The 22,359-nt window shown below is 42.0% G+C and overlaps 2 long non-coding RNA genes across 5 annotated transcripts in view; one reads left to right on the top strand and one right to left on the bottom strand.

Annotated features, from left to right (window-relative positions):
* Positions 1-22,359, top strand: part of LOC147756959 (uncharacterized) — a 99,288-nt gene that overhangs the window by 58,240 nt on the left and 18,689 nt on the right. Inside the window, exon 2 of the long non-coding RNA XR_015322891.1 lies at positions 12,715-12,911. This is a non-coding gene — a long non-coding RNA (uncharacterized LOC147756959). The remainder of the gene's footprint in view (positions 1-12,714; positions 12,912-22,359) is intronic.
* LOC111247247 (uncharacterized) lies at positions 76-4,976 on the bottom strand. 4 transcript variants are annotated; one of them, XR_015324087.1, is made up of 3 exons: positions 2,383-4,832; positions 997-1,760; positions 76-658 (listed from the first exon to the last, which is right to left on the bottom strand). It is a non-coding gene; the product is annotated as an uncharacterized LOC111247247 (long non-coding RNA). The 4 variants fall into 4 exon arrangements; XR_015324088.1 differs by having other exon boundaries at positions 76-1,129; positions 1,388-1,760; positions 2,383-4,831; XR_002672036.2 differs by having other exon boundaries at positions 76-1,082; positions 1,388-1,760; positions 2,383-4,831.

The raw sequence follows: 22,359 nt of genomic DNA, 5'->3' as shown, positions 1-22,359 counted from the left end.
CTTATTCGAAAGCCACACCGAGTAGGAGGCGGTCATCCGTTGAAATATTCTATTCTAATGAAAAAAACAAACCGATAGTTGTCAATATGACAAATTATCCATGATAAATTTATTCGTATGATCGGCTTAGAATATCACAAAAATATCTATAGATCGACAGAGGGATATTGTTTTCCAGCGTGTCAACCGAGAAAAGTTTTCGGAGCCAAGAGGAGTTTCATGAAATCTTCAACCTTTTAAATTCATTCTCAAAAAAAAAACAAAATGCCCAATTAGCTGGTGCTTTAAAATGCAATGTGGGACAGCTGTACCAACGATCACATTTAGTAAAATATTCTTCAATGTAGTAGTTTGATCGAACGTGGTGTCAAGCCAGAGGACTTAGGCTTAACGTTGGCATGTACCTGCGGTGCTAACTGAGGACGCAAACCGAACGATCTTGCCAGGACAAAGCTAAACCGGCCGTGGCCTGTAATGACCCGAGTGGATCTTTCCGGCACAGCCCCATCAAACTTGAACGCAATATTGTAGGTAATTTTGTATATATCAATTAATGTAGACGACGATGTAGCTATCCATAGAACAGTTACGAAATTCCACGACGGCAGTTGCCCATCATGAGGCCAATTTGTCCATTTGGAGTGCGCGGGCTTACTTACTGTAAAGGTAATATACTCATTCTATTGCGTGGGGCTTATCAGCGCGAGCTAGTAAAAATTCAAATTTGTCAAGTACCGGCCAGTAAGAAATGAGTATGTGCACTAGACTGCACAAAATCTCCTATCTGTATTATTAAACTGATATTGATCTGTGTACTTGTGATTACCATGGCGTATTTGACATTTATACTACAAATATCGTGCGAATTAACAAAAAGGATCAAGTAGCCTTTAGCAACTGAGCATGTTTGCGAGTGCACTGTTGTGAATGGGTATGTCGTTCTGAAAAAAAAAAAAAGAAATGTTAGATCAAAAAACAAAATGCATATAGACGTACTCTCGAAAACGGATCGCTCTCTGAACTTTAATGGATCGGCGTCCTCCTGGAATCTCCGCTTGATCCTTTGTCCTGACTCGCGCCTCCTTTTGGTAGAGAAAACGTGCATATAAACAGCATCGATTCGCACGGACTTAGTGCAATATAGCGAAAGATAAGTTAGCTTATTAATATCCGCCAGTTTTTTATTTATACGTGTAAGCCGAGATAACATCCATTTCGAATAAATTTTAAATAAAAACAATAAAAGTCACTCAAGGTGATAGATAAATATGATACAATGTATCGGTTTTTTTTTCGCATGGAAACGATTGGCTTAGTGCACACTATAGATAAACAAGTAAATATATATACATTACTCTATATAGTCCATTGTTTAAAGTTTATTTACATTCTCTTCCGTGAAGCTGAGATCAGTATCCATAATACGATGTGTGCGCAGCCGGCGCTTCATTAAGCTTCAGATCAAAACAACGCTTCGTCGTTTACTTAGACTTGCCGTACACATGCTAATTAACTTACTTCAAAACCTGTATATATAGCGGGTATCATTGTTGAAGACAGATTATAATGTTGCGCCTGTACTCGCGGAGACCCGTTGAGTTCTATTTGCCCGAAATCTTTTCAAAACTATAAATAGTAGAGCTCGAAGCGCCGCCATGGAATTGGCATGATTTGTGTGACTGGCGGGCTGTACGTAGACGTCCGTACTGTGTGGGCATATACGTCGATGGTGCCTACGGTTTGGTATGCATATGAAAAGACTTCATAAAAGCAGACATAAAACAGACAAAAGAAGAAGAGAACAGCCGCATCAAAGCCTACCTAGAAAATTCTCATCAGAATGACGCCAAAATATTGTAGATGTGCAGGATAGCATGTGTAATTAGATTGCTGCAAGATTTATATGGAAACTAACAAGAGACAGATGCAATATAGTTAACTTTTTCTTTCTTTTTTAATAAAATTATTTCGATACGAATCTATAGAATAGCGATGCATAGAGGCATGCGGCACATTTTAAAAATGGCGCTGAGTTTCAACAAAGCTTCAAAAACCGTTCGAGATGCCAGTCTCAAGTTCTGCGAACATGCTTATGTTTGACATATAGACGCACTTATATCCGCTATGATCTTACGTGTATGTTACAAGAACGGGGTTTGGCTTGATGATGCTAGGGTTTTCCTATTCGTACAGGTAAATATCTATAGGATACGGTTTTCGCAAGCTTCTCCACCAACCCTTTTTCTACGATGTCCTCCATTTAAACCGCTTTCAGGGTTTGTAACCTAACTATATTCTATATACATAATCATATTCTAATAAAGACATCGAGCCAAACGGTTAGTCTACTGAATTTCTATTGCCTGCAGCCATCAGTATTACCTTGTAGCTATGTGCCTCGTAACATACGTACCCCTAGAACGGGGCAGCAGGGGCTAACTACCGATGAAAACTATTTTCCGGACGCGGACTCTTACGGATCGGTCTATACGCAAAGCTAGAACAAACAAAGGCCAGACTGAACGAGAAGCAAACCGCAAGAGCATCCACTTTGCTGGCGCTACTGTCGTAGCATCTATGCGCCACTGCTGCCATCTGTACGACTTTCTTCAAAATTCTATATGTTTCTTTACCGTCTCACCTGCACTCCTAGCTGTTTAGATAATTGTTTTGATCCATTTCTATTTCTCTCTGGCAAAGCCCTTTTCGCGCGTTAGCTGTCTCATTGCCCGGTTGTTATTCTATAATTGTTTATTTGTCGGCCGCAATTTGATCATCGTTTAATTGCGGATTAGATCATTGACCCGGTTGTAGCAGCTCACCTGCTATTACCGTCTGCTGACTGTTTGTTCCATTATATGGTGATGATATTACGATTATTGTCGTCGTATTACTGTCGATGCCGCTGCTGCTCTTAGTTAATCGGTCGCTTTCAGTTACAAAAGCACAGCTCAGCTACTCCATAGCAACAAACAACAAGGACGACATTAGTCTCTGATGGCTGTTATTAAATTGTTCGCCGAGCCATCGCGCCGCTAGTGCAGCATAGAAGCTTATTATCACCACACATCCTACCATTCACTAGATGCAGCTGGTTTAGCCAGCCGTTTTGTTGGCCGCTGCCCCTACTCACAGTGCTACGAGCAGACGCCACAGTCCGCTCCGTTGCTAGCTCCGACGGACGCTGACTGGGCTGGTGAAATTTAAATGCTGTTGTTTACACTGTCGTAGCAACTGTAGCTTTCATTGGTGTTGTTTGCCACTTCTTACGTACCATTCACGCGCGGTGACCGTTGGGTCTGAGGCGGTTGGGTAAAGAGGAGCGATAGGCTTCCGCAGCGAGGCCCGTCCGGTCAGTGGCGGTGGTGGCAGCAGTGATGGGCACAAGCCGTGGATGCTGTTAGATATTCGGCCTGGATGCGCCATTGATGACATATTGTAGTGGCAAATACACAAAATTTGTACTAATGTACTCGTCGTCGTCCTCATCTCGTCAACCACATCTTGAACAAGCATCGTGCATCCATTTGCTCGTCGTTGCTACTGCCGCAGCAGCAGCAACCGCTTTTATCTCCACTAGCGCTAAATGTGCTTTCCTTCTACTGGCATCCTGGCGTCCCTGGCACGTTCCGTCCATGATTTCTGATCGACTGGGGGTAAACTGCAGGCACACGCAACACGCGCGCAGGTATTCAGGGCTGTTTCCCTGTCCGTCAGCTAGCCTTGGTGCTCACATAACTCGTCCGAAAAATGGGTCCTGCACCAGAGTTGCACCATTTGTTGCTCCCCTCCAGCTGAACCTTCCCCTCGCGCTGCGTCTTAGCTCCGTCGATCATTTTCCGTTATCCAGCGAATATCCACTGACGTGGCTGCTATAGTTGTTAATAGTGTTGCTTAGCTGAGTAAAAGTGATGCCAGTGATAACAAAAGCATCTCGAGAGCTCGTACACTAATACAAGAAGCAGAACCGTAACGTTGCGCCGGATTCGCTTTGGTGGTGATGAAGGTGAAATAGCCCGACGTTCAATGGCGACGCCGGTGATCTACTAGTAATAGTATATCTGCAGCAATGCAGTGGAGTCTAATCAGAAATGTTTATTCTCTCTTTTCGTCGAGGAAGTAGAGAAAGGTCTATCTTGATTTGGCGTTTCAGTTTTGTGTTCGGTGTTCGGCGGCGGCTGCTTTCGCGGTCGGCTCGAAATGGACGGACAAAATGAGGGCTGACGATGGCGGCGACGAATACAACCGCGACTATCATGATGACACCGAAAAACAGCAGCCTCAGAAAAAGCAACAAAGTTGGCGGCGATGATGATGACGATGGTGACGCTGCCGTTGCCACCGGCCGTAGCTGACAGTTCTTTGGTTGAAATGAAAAAGCAAGCTTTCTCAAGGACAACATTGAGATTTTTCTTCTATGTAGACTCCCATCTCAAGACTGCGCCCAGCGGCCAGTTACATAATGCAATACAACGCCGTACGAGCTGAGCTAAGTGGAGTACTTTTTATGCAGATAGATAAAAATGCCACAGTTTTTTTAATATCTTTTTTAAAAAAAAAAAAACTTTTTTTTAAATGAACATAACTGTGCAGATTCTATCTGAGCCGGCTTCAGATTGTGAAGGATACTGTATTTGGCTACTGTATAACTAGTTACCATGCTGTATTACGGTTAGAATATTATCTAAAGCCTACTCTCAGCTATTTGCTATCGAAGCACGCTTTCAGTATGATTTACGTTTCCACTGATTATATATTATTGATTCGAATTGTAATTATCTGATTTCGAATAAAAAGTAACTTACTGATAATGTCAAGTTGGTTTTATTTATTACAATTGTAATATTTTCCAGAAAATTCAGCAGTTCATTGTAACGTCTTTAATTCAAAACATCCGTTCAGTGTACTGCATCAGCACCTAAAGCACTCAATGACTCTTGATAACCAGTGAGGGTTCAACTACAAACCGTATGAGAAAATAACCATAATATCAATAGTATTTTAATTATAACAACTATATATATATATATATATATATATATATATATATATATATATATATATATATATTGAGAAAGAGAGAGAACAAGTGATTTTTACGCGGCCTTCAAGCCGTCGACCGTGGATCACGTAGGTCATTGTTGAAGCAAAATGAACACTTAGCTAACGTAGTGGCCATGATGAATGATCGCATTTCATAGAGAGCGTAATTATGAGTTTTCATTTCTCTCACCTATTCACTCGATCTGCCGTCGTTCGCTTGATAGCTTTTGCATTGAGTTAGATCTCCCTCCCTTGAGATGAAGGAAGTCCCTTGTCATTCGTAGCCAACGGGAGTTTGGGCCTACGAGTCTCAAATTCGGACTCATTTCTTCAGAAGCTATACATAAACACTATTCTATTACACATAAAGAGATTATCTGATAACATACTTGTCGCAAAACATTAGCCAATCCGCGTGCAAGATTGAGAGAAAACGTAAATGGCGATCTACAGACTCTGCTTACGCAAAGCATGACTTTCGCAGTTCCAGTAAGTTGTCGGATCTTGCGAACACTGGCCAGGTATATTAGATGGAACGTATAACTAGGACCGACTGAAAACTTTTCGGAGCTTGAATAATGACTGTTCATATATAAGCTATGTTGAGTGACGAAACTGGTCAGTCACACTGTATAGGATGAGCGGCCTTCAGGAACCGATGCACAATGAAGTATTGTGCTAATCATATCTCTCACTTGATGAGTAATCCGAAAACAGATTTCCACCACACGCTTCTCGATTCTACAAACACGTATGTTTATTTCAAAAATTATGGTCAAATGCTAAACACCAAATAGCCCGTTGAGTGCAAAAATAATGCAATATGCTCAAATTATAAATATCCTATTTGATCGGTTTTTATAGACCTTCGAACGACACCTTACATTGTGTTGACTGTGTTTTTATTCCTAAGATCGAATACTTCCGCTTTCTATTTGATGTTGAAACACTGATCCCTTCTAAAATCTAATTAAAATTTTTTTGCCGCTGTGAGACGAAGGCAGTATGTGGCATCTCAGTTATGTTCTCCGGCACTCTGTCATGTTTGCCTCTGAGCAATCAATGGCTGACTGAGATTGTTAGCCAAACTTGTCTCATATTTGACCTTTCGTATACGACAATAGTGTCCTTGGCGGCGGGTACCTACTTCATCCAAACGCCTTACCACTGTACTGTACCTAGGGTGATCTTACTGGCCATTGTCCGCAATGATGTTACTTTCTTGAGCAGTATATTTCCTCTCGTCATCTGCAAAACAAATCTGCTTTGATACCTAAATTCGCACGTTTCGTATCCCAGTTCGTAATACAGAAATCGCGCGCGTGACACGCAAATCTGTGTTTGTCTAAGCCTGTAATGGCCTGGCTGTCTTTAAAACGGCGCTATCTAGAGCGTTAAGCCCGCCACATGTAAAACCTCGAGTTTACCAGATACATATGGCACGGAAGAAGCGGCGTCTAGTGATCCTCACAAGTTCGTAGCATGTGCGAGTACGCTCGCAGCATCTTTGCGACCGACTTTTCCCTACACCCTGGTTGGCCGCCAGCCATAGACATTTTTGCAGATGCCCTCAGTCAGCGTCGTCGTCGAGCGCTGTGGTCGAGAGAAAACGTCGTTATCGGTTGCCCCTGCGCGTTGGCCGCCAAGTTGGCTAGGTATTAACTATCAGTTCGTCTGGTCGGGCCGCAACGGTCGATTTGATCTGACAGTAGTAACAATTACAGCAAAAGCATCATAGAAGCTGGTGGAGGCAACGGCAAAAAACGCGAACGGACCACAATGGATAATATTTGAAATGCTTTGGACCGTTGACAAAAGGCAGACGTTTTTACACTTACCGACATTTACGTGAACAAACGCGCCGATTATATCGGCCTATACAGAAAGACACACGATAATACCTATCACAGAAGGGGTTACTGGCACTGTAGTAGAAACTGTTATAATAATGAAGGCAGCAATAATCATCATGGTGGTACTTTTGCGCCGCGCCCCTACGATACAGATACTGCTGCTGCTACGAAAACGTACGGTCATGGCCCAGTCTTATAAATGAAGCAGCGATAGCTTCAGTGAAGGCATTAGAGATCTTATTTATAGTAGTACGACAGCAAAAGTCACTGTGGTAGCACTCGTGCGCTGTTCTAATGGAACCAATATTATAGACGAACCTGCATGACAATTGGTAACTAATAACTACCTGCTGCCATTGGCCCGTCATTGCCACGACCTCCAATGCTTGTGCGAGCTTTGAAGCTCTGCGCCGCATCGGTCGCGGCGACCTGTACTGTGAATCAGACGAGTAGGTACACCACAAAACATTTATAAGAATTTGTATATAGGTCATCCACGTGTTCGAGTCATGAACGAATCCATTCAGTTGAACGTGTTACCTATTTTCTTTTTTGCTTGCCACGTAGATTAGGTACTATTTTAGCAAAAAAAAAATAAGATTATGAAGTAGCTAGTCTTAAAATGCTCTTTGCTATCGCTACCTGTTCGATTAGTCCGACAATGAAACACGTATATGTATATTCTAGCTTTGTTTGTACGGAAACAATAGTGGGTAGGACTTACTGGCTTCGGATCAACGGCGAAATGTCCCTCATCGACATTTCCCATTGTGACGACGATCGCCTATCGAAGCTGCAATGGCGACGGAGCACGCCGACGGCTGAGCGAATAAGTCATCACGGTCGATCAGGCGACTGCCTTATGCCATCCAGATAGCGTGGGTAAACGTGCCAAACAAGGTTTAATGGCAGTACCAAGCGTAAAACTGGAAATAATTAGGACTGCAAAATTCACAGGTCGCTTACTAAGCAATTTGATGAACTTGGCCTAAATGAAATTGGCCACAACCTACCAACTTACTGAATAAAGATCTGAACAATGTAATCATACACGGGATATCAAATCTTTACATACATCCAAAATTTAAAGACTTAAAAAATACTCTAATTGCAAACTGTCCATTTCCTTTCCGTTTGTCCCTTTGGATCTTATGCGGAAGAAAACTACAACGGTAGCACAGAAACCCTTTCAGAAAGAAATGTACAAAGTGGTATGAGCAACGTTCAGCAGAAACCTCTCTTGGCTAAAATGGCCTTCCGTTCAGACGACTGAGTTACATCCTACAATAGAAAAACCAGCATCTATTATACGTTGATCATTATCTTCCTATGTGAAGTTAATGAAAACGCGAAAGCACGTAAACATTACGAACAAATTGCCAAGCGCCTCGACAGCGTGTCGACGGCTACTGCCCGTTGAAGTCGTCCGTGGCAGGACGAACAGCGTGGTGACTGCACGTAATTCCCAAAACTACGCACAATTCAATGCATCTGAGAAACACATTTCTATGTGTGTTTGTAGTGGGAGGTCTGAAGAATAGAACTACTTATTCCTGCGCGATAAATGGCACCACAGTAAAGTTGATCATAATCGGTATTTATTACCAGATAAATCTTCTCCATTCACGCGGAAAGCTATTACGACCAGCAAGAAGTACTGCAACATTCGACGATGCCATGATAGATGAATCACGTGATTTACAACGGCGCGAACCTACGACGACAGCTGGACCAAAAGTCTACCACAACTGTAACAATAGAATACACGGTGATACTACCCAACAGCAGCCGCGTGAGCAACTAATAGGATCAGCGGACATATCGCCTGATCATACTGGTGCACTCTGTAAAATAATTTGCGGGCCGCAGCTCCTCTCCTCGGCCGTCAGTTTTTTTTTTTTTACTTCAAAGGAAAAGGAACACCCCCAAATTGAGCAAGAAATGGAACTGGATGACACGGGGCGAGCTTTGCAAATTAACACGACAGGACAAAGGGGGCATTCTAAGCTACACACAATACAGCCCACGGTCGCAAGCTGTCCCCTCGTCTAATGTGAACGGATTATTTTACGCCGGTTATATGACTAGGTTTGAACATGTATGCACGTACTTGTCCTTGGCACCAATCGATATAAGGCTGTGCTGACGCTGCCATGGTAGCTGCTATTCAAGGTTTTGCCTGCCTATGCCACTGCCGCTGTCATTCTCAAGATGATCGTTATTACGATTAAAATCATCATTCGGAAGATCATCAGAAGGGGAGAGAATGTCAGCCTTCAGGGTTATTGTTTAGCGTTGAGTGAGCGTAGGCGGATACGAAAGGGGCCAAACAAGAAAAATATTTTTCAAAAAAAGGAGGCCAGAGAAATAAGGAGGAAGAAGTAGGGAGTCCTCTATGTACGCGATGAACGTCTGCCGGCTATTTGCTCTTGCGTTACTTCGAATTCTAGTCCGAGTCAAATAAACGAACGAACGAACAAGTCCGTTTTGTCCAATAAGCAGTAGTAGGCTACTATTTACCTAGTCATTGAGTAACGATGCACCGATAAACTGTCTTTTCTGATACTGTTCAAATCTAGGTGTTTAGCTACTGCATTTATATATATATACTTCTATTTATACAATCAGAACGACTGCGTTAGGCGCTATCAACTCTAATGATAAAATATGTAACTACAATTAAGTTGTGTTTCTTAAAATGACGACCACTGCCGAAACCGGCCCATAGAAAATAAGTGTCAACTTCAGCAAAGTTTCAATTCCAGTTCTAGGTTTCCGAGAATTATTTAAATTAGTACTAAGTTTGGTTCTCGTGATGGGTGACTTGAATGCTTTTCGGTTGAGGCAAAATTTAAGCGTATCCAAACGCTTATTCACAGATTCAGGAAAAACAGGCGCTACATGATCGAGGATATTCTTTTGGTTTTTTTATGACTGAGTTAATTGTAAAAATACACTATAATTGTGGGGAAGTTAGTTGAGTATTTTCAAATGCAAACTAGATGGTAAACGTCTGAAATTCTATAGTCAGCCGAGCTATAATTTGCATGCGCTTCGTAGATTGCCTCTTCTTCGTATCTTCCATTTAAACACAGGTAACCTATGAGTGAGCGCTACTTACATGGATTCATCTGTAGGGTCTGTAAGATTCCACTTCGGCCAGATGGGTTAAATCTTCTGCAGTGGAAATTTCTAAGCATGGGTAAGCGGTTCGATCCAAAATAACGCCGCCAGCGGGGTATATTTCACTACAGTATCTACTTGCCTGAAGTCCACTAGAAGCAGACAATAGCGGATTAACCACACTCTTCAAAAGGAATGCTCGAAGTAATTGTCCCCTTTAACACTATCAGTTAATGCCCATCTGATTACGTATGTAGTTTTCGTGGGCAAGCGTATTTATATATGAAAACATAAATAGAAAACGTACACAAGCATGCCCTCAAGGTTTATGAAATTTGAACTAATAAAACTTTTTAAAAAAGTAATTGCATAGACCGTTTAGTCATCTTGAATTTCAAACCAGATATGACTAAGCAGCAACAATCACGTACACAGAAAAAAAGCGAGAGAGAGCGAGAGGAAAACACAGATACGTGACTTAACGAACTGCCAACGTTATAAGTTACGTATACGATGTTTACAATACAGGCCGGACATCGGTTTATGAGACAGAAACGCAAAAAAAAAGGGTATAAACTTGAAGAACAACTCCATCCACTAGCAGCGCTGTCAGATATATATAAAAGCGGCCGCTATTCCGGTAACACTTAGATTTTTCTAGCAGCAAAGGCAATGTTTCTACAAATCCTGTAATTAGAAAATTTTAGATATTTATTCGACTGAAGGTAGGAATAAGCCTACGCCCTTGACAATATAGTGCAATAAATACGATTCAGGTTAATTTGAAAGGTGCCATTTAGGCCAGATTGTATCAAAGGTTATAGCCCTGATATTCTATTTTTATTTCTATAAGTAATCTATGTGTAAATAATTTTGAGCTACAAATATAGATACCAGCTTATTTGACGCAAATTGGTTTTAGTACGCCACAAAGACACCTACCCAGTACGCCATTTTAGATGTTGAAAGGCTTCATTCCCTACAGAAAAACAAGGACGAACCGAAATTATTTCTATTTTAGTCCTAATAGAAAAAAATCTGTCGCAACAGACGTTATACAAGGAACAGATAGTCTATATAACAGGACAATAATACCTAATTTTTATTTGATTAATAAAAGCGAGGCGACTCTATATAGGTAGATATAACAGAACACTTGTCGGCATATCTAAAGTGAAACACCTGTGTACACCGTGTTTTTTTACTTGGAACAATGGAAAATGTTATTAAAGTGAAAAGATTATGGATATAACAATGTTTTACCGATCCAATGATGAATCATCTCATACTCTGGGGGCAGACGAATGCGTTTTCATTATGTTATTACACATTAATCCAACAGATCCCCTGCTTGGTCCGGTTGATTGAGTGGGTTATTTTACCCCCCGCCCCCTGGTATAATTCCATTCGAAATTATAGCAGTCAGATCTGCTGGTGAATCGACTAACGATTTCTAATGTTAAAAAGTAAATGTAAAATATTTTTCGGTTAGAAGAAAGGCTGCTGATTGTTTATATACTATAAATAGCAGCAGACCTATTAGAACGAATTTTACCTCGCAGTGCTTATAACGGAAGTCTTGTTAATTCGCCATTAATTGACCAAGTCAAAAAATAAAATTAATTCCAAAAAGTATATATGCTGAATAGTAACAGATAATAGAAATCAATATTTTTTGACAAGAAGATCGTACATGTATTGAAAGCGGTATATCAAGTTGAAAGAATCTATACGATGAAAATTTGCAAAAAACGTGTCCTACATGCACGTCCTATGTAAAGAAGAACATTGATCTCATAGCGTTTTCGGAAAGTTCCTATAGGATTACGTATTCATGGTTGAGAATAGCGAGGAAAATAATTAAGAGCATGATCAAACTTGCAAAACTCTGAAAATGGTATTTTTATTTCAACTTTTATGTCAAATGACGTAACGGTCAATTTTTCACATATATTTAATAAAAATGATGATGATGGACACTTGATTTTGATACGTACGTACTATACACAAATAATAGCTACCTTCATTATCAAAGTTAGGTACTATTGATATTTCGAAATTCTTCTCTTATGAACCCACGCCTGAACGATCTGTGACCTTCGTTCACATTTTTTTGTATTTGCTGTTGTTTTTTTTCTTTGCCTCAAATAAAAGCATCTTCAATAAAAGCAATAGCGGTAGATTTTTTCGAGGAAACTTCCTCCGTTCTGTCTAGCGTCACGAATCCGAGCAGGTAACCCATTTTGATATATGTCTCCATGAGTGTATGTGTGTGTTAGCCTTCACATTGGATTTTTCTGTCCAGCAAATCTATCCTAAAATACGACCTAAAATCGTTTCCTTTTCTCGCTCCAAGAACTATGCCACACCCCACTTGGTGGTGGCCTCCCTCGACCGTTGTAACAACTGTAAAGGCAGAAATAGCCCATATAACTAGTTTATACCATGTATAGAGCCTAGAGAGGATATTATATTATTTATTATTATTATTATTATTATAATCATTTTTCGCCCTGTATGTAGGGTTATGCCATATTACTGGACAAGACAGATACAGAATAGTTCGCTACATAAACAACTCAAAAACGCTGCTCATCTGGAAGTTTGTCGTTAAGACAAACTGGCCGTTCACTGACTGACTGATTGACTTTGCCGAACGCGAGCGAATAAATGAAACCGCTTCTTTGTGTCACAGGAATCGCCTATCCTTGAGGCAAATGGAAGAACGAGGAAGAGCGTCTAACGGGGCCCGGTAATTGAGTAAAGCGCAAAATCGAACGTTGCAAACCGAGAGAGATATGGCCGAGGAGAGGGGTACGCCGTTTGATTCTACTGTTCTCTGTCATTAAAATCTAGATGTGGATTATAGGCTGAACATAGCCAGCCAATCAGGTTTGTATAGGATAGCCGATGAATAGAAAGCTTACTTCCGAATAGATATGGCCATCTCATTTTTTAGCTAAAGTCAGGTATTACACTGTTCGTAGCCAAAATAACAGCGTCCATATTGGATGTTTTTGTCAACAATGATAATTTCGCTATTTAGAAAAATTATATTATCTCATTTTGCACAATTTAATGTAGCCATTCTGTATACAAAAACGTGTCATGAAAATCAAGTATATAGCCACTGTTGCGTACCATTTGATTTAAATACTAGATATACTGTAAAAATGAAAAGAGGTCTAACGACTAGAATCGTTGGAACCTTTTCTTGACCTTTTCTTCTGTGGGTTTAAAGCCAGTGTTTCTTATAAGGCACTTATAAGGCGAGAAATATATGCTGTGAATCGTTTCGGAGAAGGTGATTATTGGGACAACATGAGCATACTTCAATCAATTTCGAGTTTCTTTTTTCTATAAGGAACCACTTTGACCAAATTGAAAATTGTCTACCGGATTTGCAGGATGCATAAAATCAATGTTTCCATACCTGAAATGAATATTTTGGATCAGAAGTAAATGCTATTTTGAAAGCCGTAAATTTCTACCTGTGCTATTCCTTTATTGGTGTCCATTCAAATCTCTCGCTGTAACAAACCAAAATTTGATAGACCTTCTTTTCGGTTGCGAGTAACTAGAAATGGTTCGGCCGAACGAACGTCTCGGGGACAGAAACTATGAAGATCCGCGGGCACGAATATGCGTAGCTTGGCTGGAACCTCTAGCTCGGAAAGAGGTCCGGGTCTAGTTATTTTCATATGCCCATTCAGTCAGTGTGTCAGGTAAATTCGTTACGTTAGTGTTGATTCCCATTGAAATGCCATAGAGGTTGGATACTTTTTCAGCTGGATGTTCGCTACAAGATAGAACCGTACATTAGCCTTTGAATGCTTGTTTATTACATTAGCCAGCCTGCCGAATGTGGTCCCACCCCGAACTGTTTTTCCCTACATAGACACCCATTTCTGACCAACGACCCAAAAAAGCTCGCATGTATCCTCCGATTGTGAATCAAGCTATCGTGAAAGTCTGTGTTTCTCGTAATATATTAGTAATATTTCCAACCGACTCTTGTTTACATATAGTCAAATTTCGGAATAAAAATTGTGATCTAGGTCCCGCACATCAGGCCAGTCAAGGCACCGATGATATCAGACCGCTACAGATCTTTCTTCGTGCACTATTTAACTATAATTGCAGAAGTGGCCTAATGTATTTTTAGGCCAGTGACAGAAATTCGTTTAATAAGTATTTTGCATTATTCTGTTGTTGCATCTCCCTACGTTTCCAATCAGTTTCTAAGCACGACCTTTATCACGTATTTGTACTCCGATATTATTTGCTGTTAGTTCCCTGGCGCGAAAGAAAACTAACCAATTATTTATAGTATCACAGGATCACAAGTGCCTTTATCATAACTGTGGACCTATGGCAAGCACTCTAAGCAACAAGATCCCTGGTATCTCAAAGCGATTGAACACCTTGCAAGCGATCGAAGTTTTTATGAAAAGCATCTTTCCGATTTAATAACAGATACTGCCTTACCCGATATACAAATAAATCTTATTAATAAATGTTCGGGCAGAATTGAAACCACTTCAGCTTCGACATGGTTGTCACACCGATAAAAATTGAACTGAGAACGAGTTGATCTATATGGAAATTTTTACACTCGGTGACAAGCATGAGTAGATCAGCTCAGCAATTTCCTCAGTCACATCAGCAGTGGCAACAGCCGTGACACTGCTTGTCCTCGTATATACTTGAGCAGAGGGGATTCGCCTAGAGGATGTACATTCTGGGTGCTTGCACAGCTAGATACTAGTCATCTTGTCAGACAGTAAAGAGAGAAGGAAGCGAGGGAGTAAACGTCTGATTCGGTTGATCGTTTGACTGACGGGACGAAGTTGAAGGGTATTTGAGACAATGGAGCATCAGCGGGCCATTGTCGAGAAGCAAACGCAGGCCAAATTGTAGGGTTGCTCAAAGGTAGCGGTAACCATGAAGGAATACTTCGGGGATGGGTGGGTGGGTGGATTTTTGTACATACCACTAGTGCAATATTTAGGGGCGGACAGGCCGATTCAGGGTTCAGCTTGTCGGAAGCGTTCTCTGGTCGTGGTTCTCATATGGACCCCGTAAATACTAACCTTTCGCTATGGTAGTTAGTAACAAGGTGCACAGGTTGCGTGCCGAATTTTGCTCAGGTCAGTGTTTACCGAAATTGCTACCGTTCTCTCATAAGCGCTGGTAGGGGGTGGGGTCCATTGACAACACAAACTCTCAGAGATCGGGTCAGTTCTCTGGTTGGCGTGTCTGACGTGCCTTGTCTTTCTTGTTCTTCTTTACTACAATTTATCGCCTCCTTCATTGACGTGGAGTGAGTGAAGTGGAGGGCTGAGATCGATGTGTTATTTGTAAGTTAACGAAGAATATTTAGCTTTAGAATGCATTCACCTCATATTATAAGTATACTACCCATGTCTGATTTGAACAAATGATTCATTTCTTTAGTCGACAAGTGTTGCGTCATGTGTAACACAATTGCCAGCAGTTGACTCTACTTCTAACCGTCTGTCTGATCAGCAAACGTAATTTGCTTGTCCTTCGTACATTCCTGTATGAATGTATCCTTCACTTAAAGATGGCCGTGTTTATAGCTGGAGATACCCTTTCGGCTTGTGAGTTTGCTTTTTGCGTCTGCTGCTCGCCGACATGACAGCTACATGACTGTTTTTCCGAATAGCGACCCTGATTTATTCCTATCGCCCCTCTCCCGAGCTCCCAAACTTCTGCAGCCTCTGCGTTCAGATGCTCCGTCTATCAGCCTGTGGGCAGCCCATTTTGTCCTCTTGTCATGGGTGACTTCACGGTAGCAGGAGGAGCAGGCGATGACGACGATAAATGAATTCACTATCGATAGGACGCTTGAGTCTGCTTGAAGCTGTTGCTTCTCAAGTGCCATGGACAAAACCAGGACGACTAAGGGAAGCACTAGAACGGCAAACGATGGCAACGACAACGACAGGGGATAGCGGAGCATTGTGTCAGTGTCAGTAGCATAGCGGCGGCTTCGGTGATGGCGAGTTGAAGGGCAGAAGCAACAACAGCAAAGTGGTGGTAGCCGCAGTGGCAAGCAGGCCCATAGCTGGGCTGTGATCTGTCGCATGATTGATCATGTCTAGTGCTCGTCCTGCGGAGCACTGATGAGAGGGACATACAGAGAGTGGAACAAAGAAGGGCGGTGACAGGGTAACTGGAAAGAGGGAGAGACGAAAGCATGGAAGGCAGCACAGCCAAGAACTTAATGGCAAACGTACATACAGCACAGGAGAAAAGCTTATGCAAATGCCGATGGCGGCAGCACTAGCGACTGAAGCGTGCTAAAACGCCTGGCAATAGCAGCGGCAGAAGAAAAAGAAGCGACGGATGCCTAGCGACGAACCGCAAAGGTGTTCACTTATCTGGAAACCGCACACGTAGATAAGAAACAAGCGTAAGGCGACGACGACGATGATGATAGATACAAGACGTGAAAGTGACGGGACGACAAGCTGCGAATTGTGCACCTACATACACATCTAGCTCTTTGGTAAGACCACTGGGGTACTGCCGCATATGCATATACCATCTCATTGAACGGATATGTCCGTAAGAGAGCAATTTTCTTGACCAATTGGAAACATGAGATCCCTGGCAACTTTATGCTTAAGTTGCACACAAAGTTAAAGCTCTAACTAATAGGAGTATACCATATTAAGTATCATAATAAATTTTATTATTGTTTGGGCCGTTATTTGGTGCCGGCTTTTAAGGACAGGTACAATAACTAACTACTAGGGAACAATGGTAAGGAAAAAGATCGAAGAAGGAAGATCATTACGTATCCCTCTGTTAAGAACTTATTTTGCTTTTGGGATGCGTAAATTGTAAATTGAACAGATGAATACGAAGATGTATGCTCGGACGACAGAAGAGTAAGAGTCTATCTTTATGACTAGATGAGTGAGATGCTTCACGCTTCGAAAAGAGAGATGGTACACTCTATCTACCTTCATCATTGTCTCGTCAGTCGACTGAACAAGAATCAAGAACAAAATGTTTGCTTTTGAATTACATTTAAGCGAGCTATATAATCGTGCAGGCTATGTTCATCCGTATGTGTATGGGAGAACGTGAGTTTGTATAAAGGCAACGCCTGTTGCTAGTCCTATTCACTCATCTAGCAACTAGCGAACGTCCATTGCTGTTTACCATGATGATGCTTCCTTAAGACGCTAAACATGCCCTGTTTGAGTTCCGCTTTTCTCTACGTATTGGCTTGATAAATCTTTGTGCCTCTCTCGTTTGCCCGAACTGCAAACTAATAAAGCGATAGCTTTCAGGACGGCAACTAAAAGTAGAATCAAAGACAATTATGCGTCTTCATCTGCGTGTTCTTTCATCGATGCGTCGTATTCTCGTAGGTCACTCTTTGTTGCTGGGGTTGTAACGAAGAACGAGAAGGCTTCAATAGGTCTCTTGCTTAGCAGTTAAAGCAGCCAGCGTGACATGATGGCTTTCCTTGCCTTACTTAATTCCCTGGACGTTTTTCCCTAGATTCTTGACAGAAGCAGGGATTGCACAGCTGCCAAGTAACCATCTCAATGGTAAAATCGAATATTTACCATAGCAACAACGATAGCCATCTTTCCCGGGAACTTGTTGTTGCTGTTCCTGTTGTCGATATGCTGATAGTAGAACCCATTTCGACCTGCTATTCTGTTCTGCCCTTGTGACAGCGTTGGCAGTCGCTTAGCCGCTTGGGTTGATGCTATTGCCGTTGCTTCGTAGCAGTTTTCTGTTGGTGACCTAAGCTTCCTCATCGTCACTTATAGAAAGGTGCAAGCTAACGAACTCGCGCCAGAGCCTATGCTTGGCTGGCTGGGTGCGTGAGCGAGTAGCAAACGCGACACTATTTGCTCCGACCGATTACAAAAGTCGACAGTTGCCAACGGTAGCTATACCTATTATCGCATTTGTCTGATCTGCTGTTTACGAGTATTGGTTTCGCCGGCTGCTCTTGTTGGCTGTGTCAAACTTAGCCAGCAGCGTCCTGGTCAATGGGCATGTCGAGACAGTTGAAGCTACTAGCGCATGCTGCTGACCACGTGGGCAGCCTCCGCACGGGCTCGCCCTGCGCTGGATAGCGCTGCCACTTCTGTGCAAGCTTGCTGCTGGAAGGTTGAGTTTTACGGATTTGCTGAAAGTAGCGGTCTCGCTCGGCGGCTGGCGTCATTGCATCATTGTCCCATTGACCTGTAATGTTCGTCGTTTTATTATTATTTTAGTGAAGCGTAGCGTCATGGACATCGGACGACGCAAGCGAGCAGTAAACTGCAACGCAGGCCATGCCGGCTGATAATCAGGAACCGACTGGTTGTGTTGGGTCACGACAACTGCACCAGTGGCGACGGCATAAGCAGCCATACAACGGTAAACACCAGTAGACAAACGCCTCCGGCATTAGTTAACTTCAACGGGACTATTTGTGTGTCTCCTGTGATGGCAGTAAAATTGTACTGGCCTGTTTGGTATTCGATGCACCGGCCCTGGCTCGCGGCGACAGCAGCAGCAGCAGCTGCGGGAGCACTCCGATAATACTTGATCTCATTTTATCCGCATCTACGGCTCTGTCCTGCCTGTCGCGCTATATTGTTGTTGCTATGACGCGTCGTCCACTATGACCGCTCCCGCTGCTAGGAGAGCTGTCCCTCGAGTTGGTTTGTTCAATGGCATTTATTTGTACGGCCTGAAGATAAATAACGCTTCTCCTCTAGCCCGTATCAAAACGACGTTGCTATAAACGATGATAGTAATATCAGTAGTGAACGACAATAGCGGGTCCGTTTCGTAGAAAATTATGTTTGTTTAATTTGACACTCTTCGCCACGCAGATTTAAGTAAATAATCAGTCCTAGCAATGGGAAGCCTTGCCGCACGTGTAGCGTTCTTGCGTCGCCGAGGCGGGCGTATACTGCTTCCAAAAGGCCACCACTTAGTCTGGTCCGTTATTAAGTTTAACATATTTGGCGAAAGGACCTGTACCGCTAAACATGCGTTTCAGTACTTAGTATTTCACCTTCGTAGCAAAATAAATAAAACTGTCATTAATTAGTACTTTATTATAATTGTATTTTTTTTACATCGAGCTGTCCGCGTCGTCCCGTAGGTCTCTATATACATCTCTCTTTTAAACATAACGAACACTATCGAAATGAAATGGTTGTTAACTTATAGGACAGAACCTATCTACATCTAATACATTATGAGTACGGGGCAATGGACAGAAAATTGGAGCACTTCAAGATGCGCATCCCTCATACGATTCGGTTTATTCTTCTCAAACTCAAGGCTCAGATATGAGCTGTAACTCGTTCATATCTCTCTAGCCAAACTGGACACATGACTATTAAAAGCAAGCAGCAGAGACGACCGGATCGACAACAGAATAAGCAAACCAAACGCGAAGATCGTTTTGTGAATATGAGCCATTGTAAGAGGTCACCTCCGCCATCAATAGCCGTCGTTGATCTATTCTGATCGTTTGTTCTAAGAAGTCAACATTTCTATCGCTGTTTAAATATACGCTTTACGACATACACAGCGAACCAGTGGATCACAGTTAAATTCTAACAAAATCGGCGTGTCTGCCGGAAGGACTGATCCAAGCTGAACGCAGGGAGCTATACACCCGTTAGCCTTACCTCACTGTGTATGCGTCGAAGTTAAACGCGTAATGAGACACAGTGTTTGGAACATAAACGACAGTGACACATTCATATTGTCATCGTTATGACCGTCATCGAATCCATAGAAGTCATCATTAATCCGGCACAGACGACTGCAGGGGTAACAATAGGACCTTAAGGTCAACTGTGTTTAGCAACTTCTATCAATAACGTTCGCTTTGTGTAATACTAAAGTGCATCAGGATATTCAGACGGGAACCGAATCAAGAACTGATGTAAGAAAAGTATAGTAAAATAATGTATAATCATAACATAAGAAAAACCAATCAGGGTCTTTTTCGTACGTTTTTTACGTTACGTATGAAGCGTAGCGTTACAAATCTAGCCTTTACAGTGTCATCATAATGAATATCTTACGGCATAAAAAAAAGTGAAATCTGCTTAAAAGCAACGCCAGTACACAGCCTATTCTAAAGTAGCAACTGACATGCGTATAACACAATCTGACGGTGTGGAAAATTGCGAAGTAACAAACACTCGACAACATAGCAATATGAAGCTACGTGTAATTGTTGTCATCAAATCTGCCTGATGCGCGAAGAGTGCTAGGTTCATGCCTTGGAAGGGCACTTCGATTCGTAGCCCTATAACGTATCTGGGCGTAGTGAGCTTCGGAACGTGTTCTGCCTTTAAAATACCGAAGCAAATGGTACGTTTATCAATAACAGGAGGTGAAATGAGTTGAGTACGTTTGTTGACGTCCACAATAACTATTGTGCAGTGGAGAGGCGTCAAATAAAACTAAGTGGGAAGTTATAGCAGGATTCGCAGTTTATGAATTCTACCATTTAGTGTGTGGGTCGCCGAAGTATCACGGACCAGGTAGTGACTGGGTCTATAAATTTTATGATGCTCGATAGATTTTATGCCAGTGTATATAGCCAAATCTGATGGTTGAACCAATCAGTAAACCACACTGCGAACTATTTTAACCATATATATATATATATATATATGTTTTGAGTTTTACGTCGAAGCATCGCTATTAGGCACCCTAACAAACATATTTACAGGCCGTTTATAATATAAGAATGGTGCGTGATTCACGTGAATTCCTCGTGTTTGTTTATACATACATTTTATATAATCGATACAATTCGTGCAAAAAAAAACATTACTGCTATCAGAATTTTAGGCGGAGAAGAAAACACAAAAAGAAATTAAATAATGGCTGTCGTAACTGTTATCTGGAATTGAAAATAACACAGACGAGTGGCACTAACAACTGTCGTTTTCTAAGTTATAGTACTCTAGTAACGATAGTTACATTAGTCCATAACTTACTATATAAACGTGCTGTTTTCTTTGCCCTTGTTGGTTATTTTCAATCTTCGCTTTGTACGTTATTTACACTAGATTGAGACAAACAATTACAAAAGGAGAAAAAATTCGATACAAAATGTTAATTTCTACGTTGGGAGATGATAAAAAAAGTCGGCCGCGTTCTTCAACCATGACATTATTTTTTCATTATAAGAATGTGGAAACGTGGCACTAATCCGCAGTCGAGTCTAGACATCAGCGCACGATTGCGTAAATAATGCTGGGGTACGATGCTTATCATCATGATACGACGTGCCAAAATTATGACCATAATCCGTTCTTTCTTTGATCTGGGTCAGAGGCAAACCGACCCTACGGCCCCGTAAAGGACACTGTGCCTATTTTTTTTTTTTGCTTAGTGACACATTTGGTCGCTAGAGGCCATTTGCAAGTGTTAGCGAAAATGTCTGGTCACCCCTATCTACAAAACATTAACTCTACGTAATGACTATGATGTTTTTCATTGAAGTTTCGAAACATGAGATAACTAATTCATTTTTCCGCTATTATCATTTACCCTCGACTTTAATTTTCTCCACGTTATTGTTTTGAGTCATAATTCTAATCCTTCATTGGTTAATGCAAAAAAAAAAAACTGTATGAAAAAGAATTGATGTTTCTCGTCTCTTTTGTTCGCTACAAGCAAGAATAAAGCAATTCGAATCTACGGAAAGCCTCGAAAGAGATCTACGGCAATTAGAGTCTGCAGGCAATGCCAGCCATGACAGTATCATCTGTCGAATGAATAGCGAAGAGGACGAAGGAAGTCCTGGTCCTCCTGTTCTGGCCTTTCTTCTTCTTCTGCAAACTCAGTGAATTCGGCTCCTACTACCGCCGCCGCCGCCGCCGCCATCCTCAGTGCTTTAATGAGGACAACCACCAGCGACTCACCGACAAACGGTCCCGGCGGAAGAAAGCCCTTCTTTGACTCCGCCCCTGGTCTGATTCCCCTCCCCTCTGTCTACTGTTCTCTTGCTTTCCTGAAACAGCCTACGTCCTCTAGTAGCCACGAAAGCAGGCTACTTGCCATTCCTCGCTGGCTAGTCGCGCTATTCAAAATGCCGAAATCGGCAGAAAGTCGCAAATTTTAATTGTGCACTTTTGCCTTGAGAGACAACTGAGATATGGAGATGAGATAGCGTACGTACAAATGAGCCAGTGAGAACGGAGATGACAAGAGTACGACGGGTGTTCTGTTCAAGCGTCCTGGTCCTGGTCCAGCGGGTGCTGACTGCGGTAGATGATGTCGTAGTTGACCGACCCTTTTCGTGGTAATCGTGCCA

The sequence above is a fragment of the Varroa destructor genome, unplaced genomic scaffold, assembly GCF_002443255.2.
Source record: "Varroa destructor unplaced genomic scaffold, Vdes_3.0 BEIS01000003.1, whole genome shotgun sequence".
In the NCBI taxonomy this organism is placed as follows: Eukaryota; Metazoa; Arthropoda; class Arachnida; order Mesostigmata; family Varroidae; genus Varroa; species Varroa destructor.
Note: the sequence above shows the minus strand (reverse complement) of the source record. Positions and strands in the feature narration are given on the sequence as shown.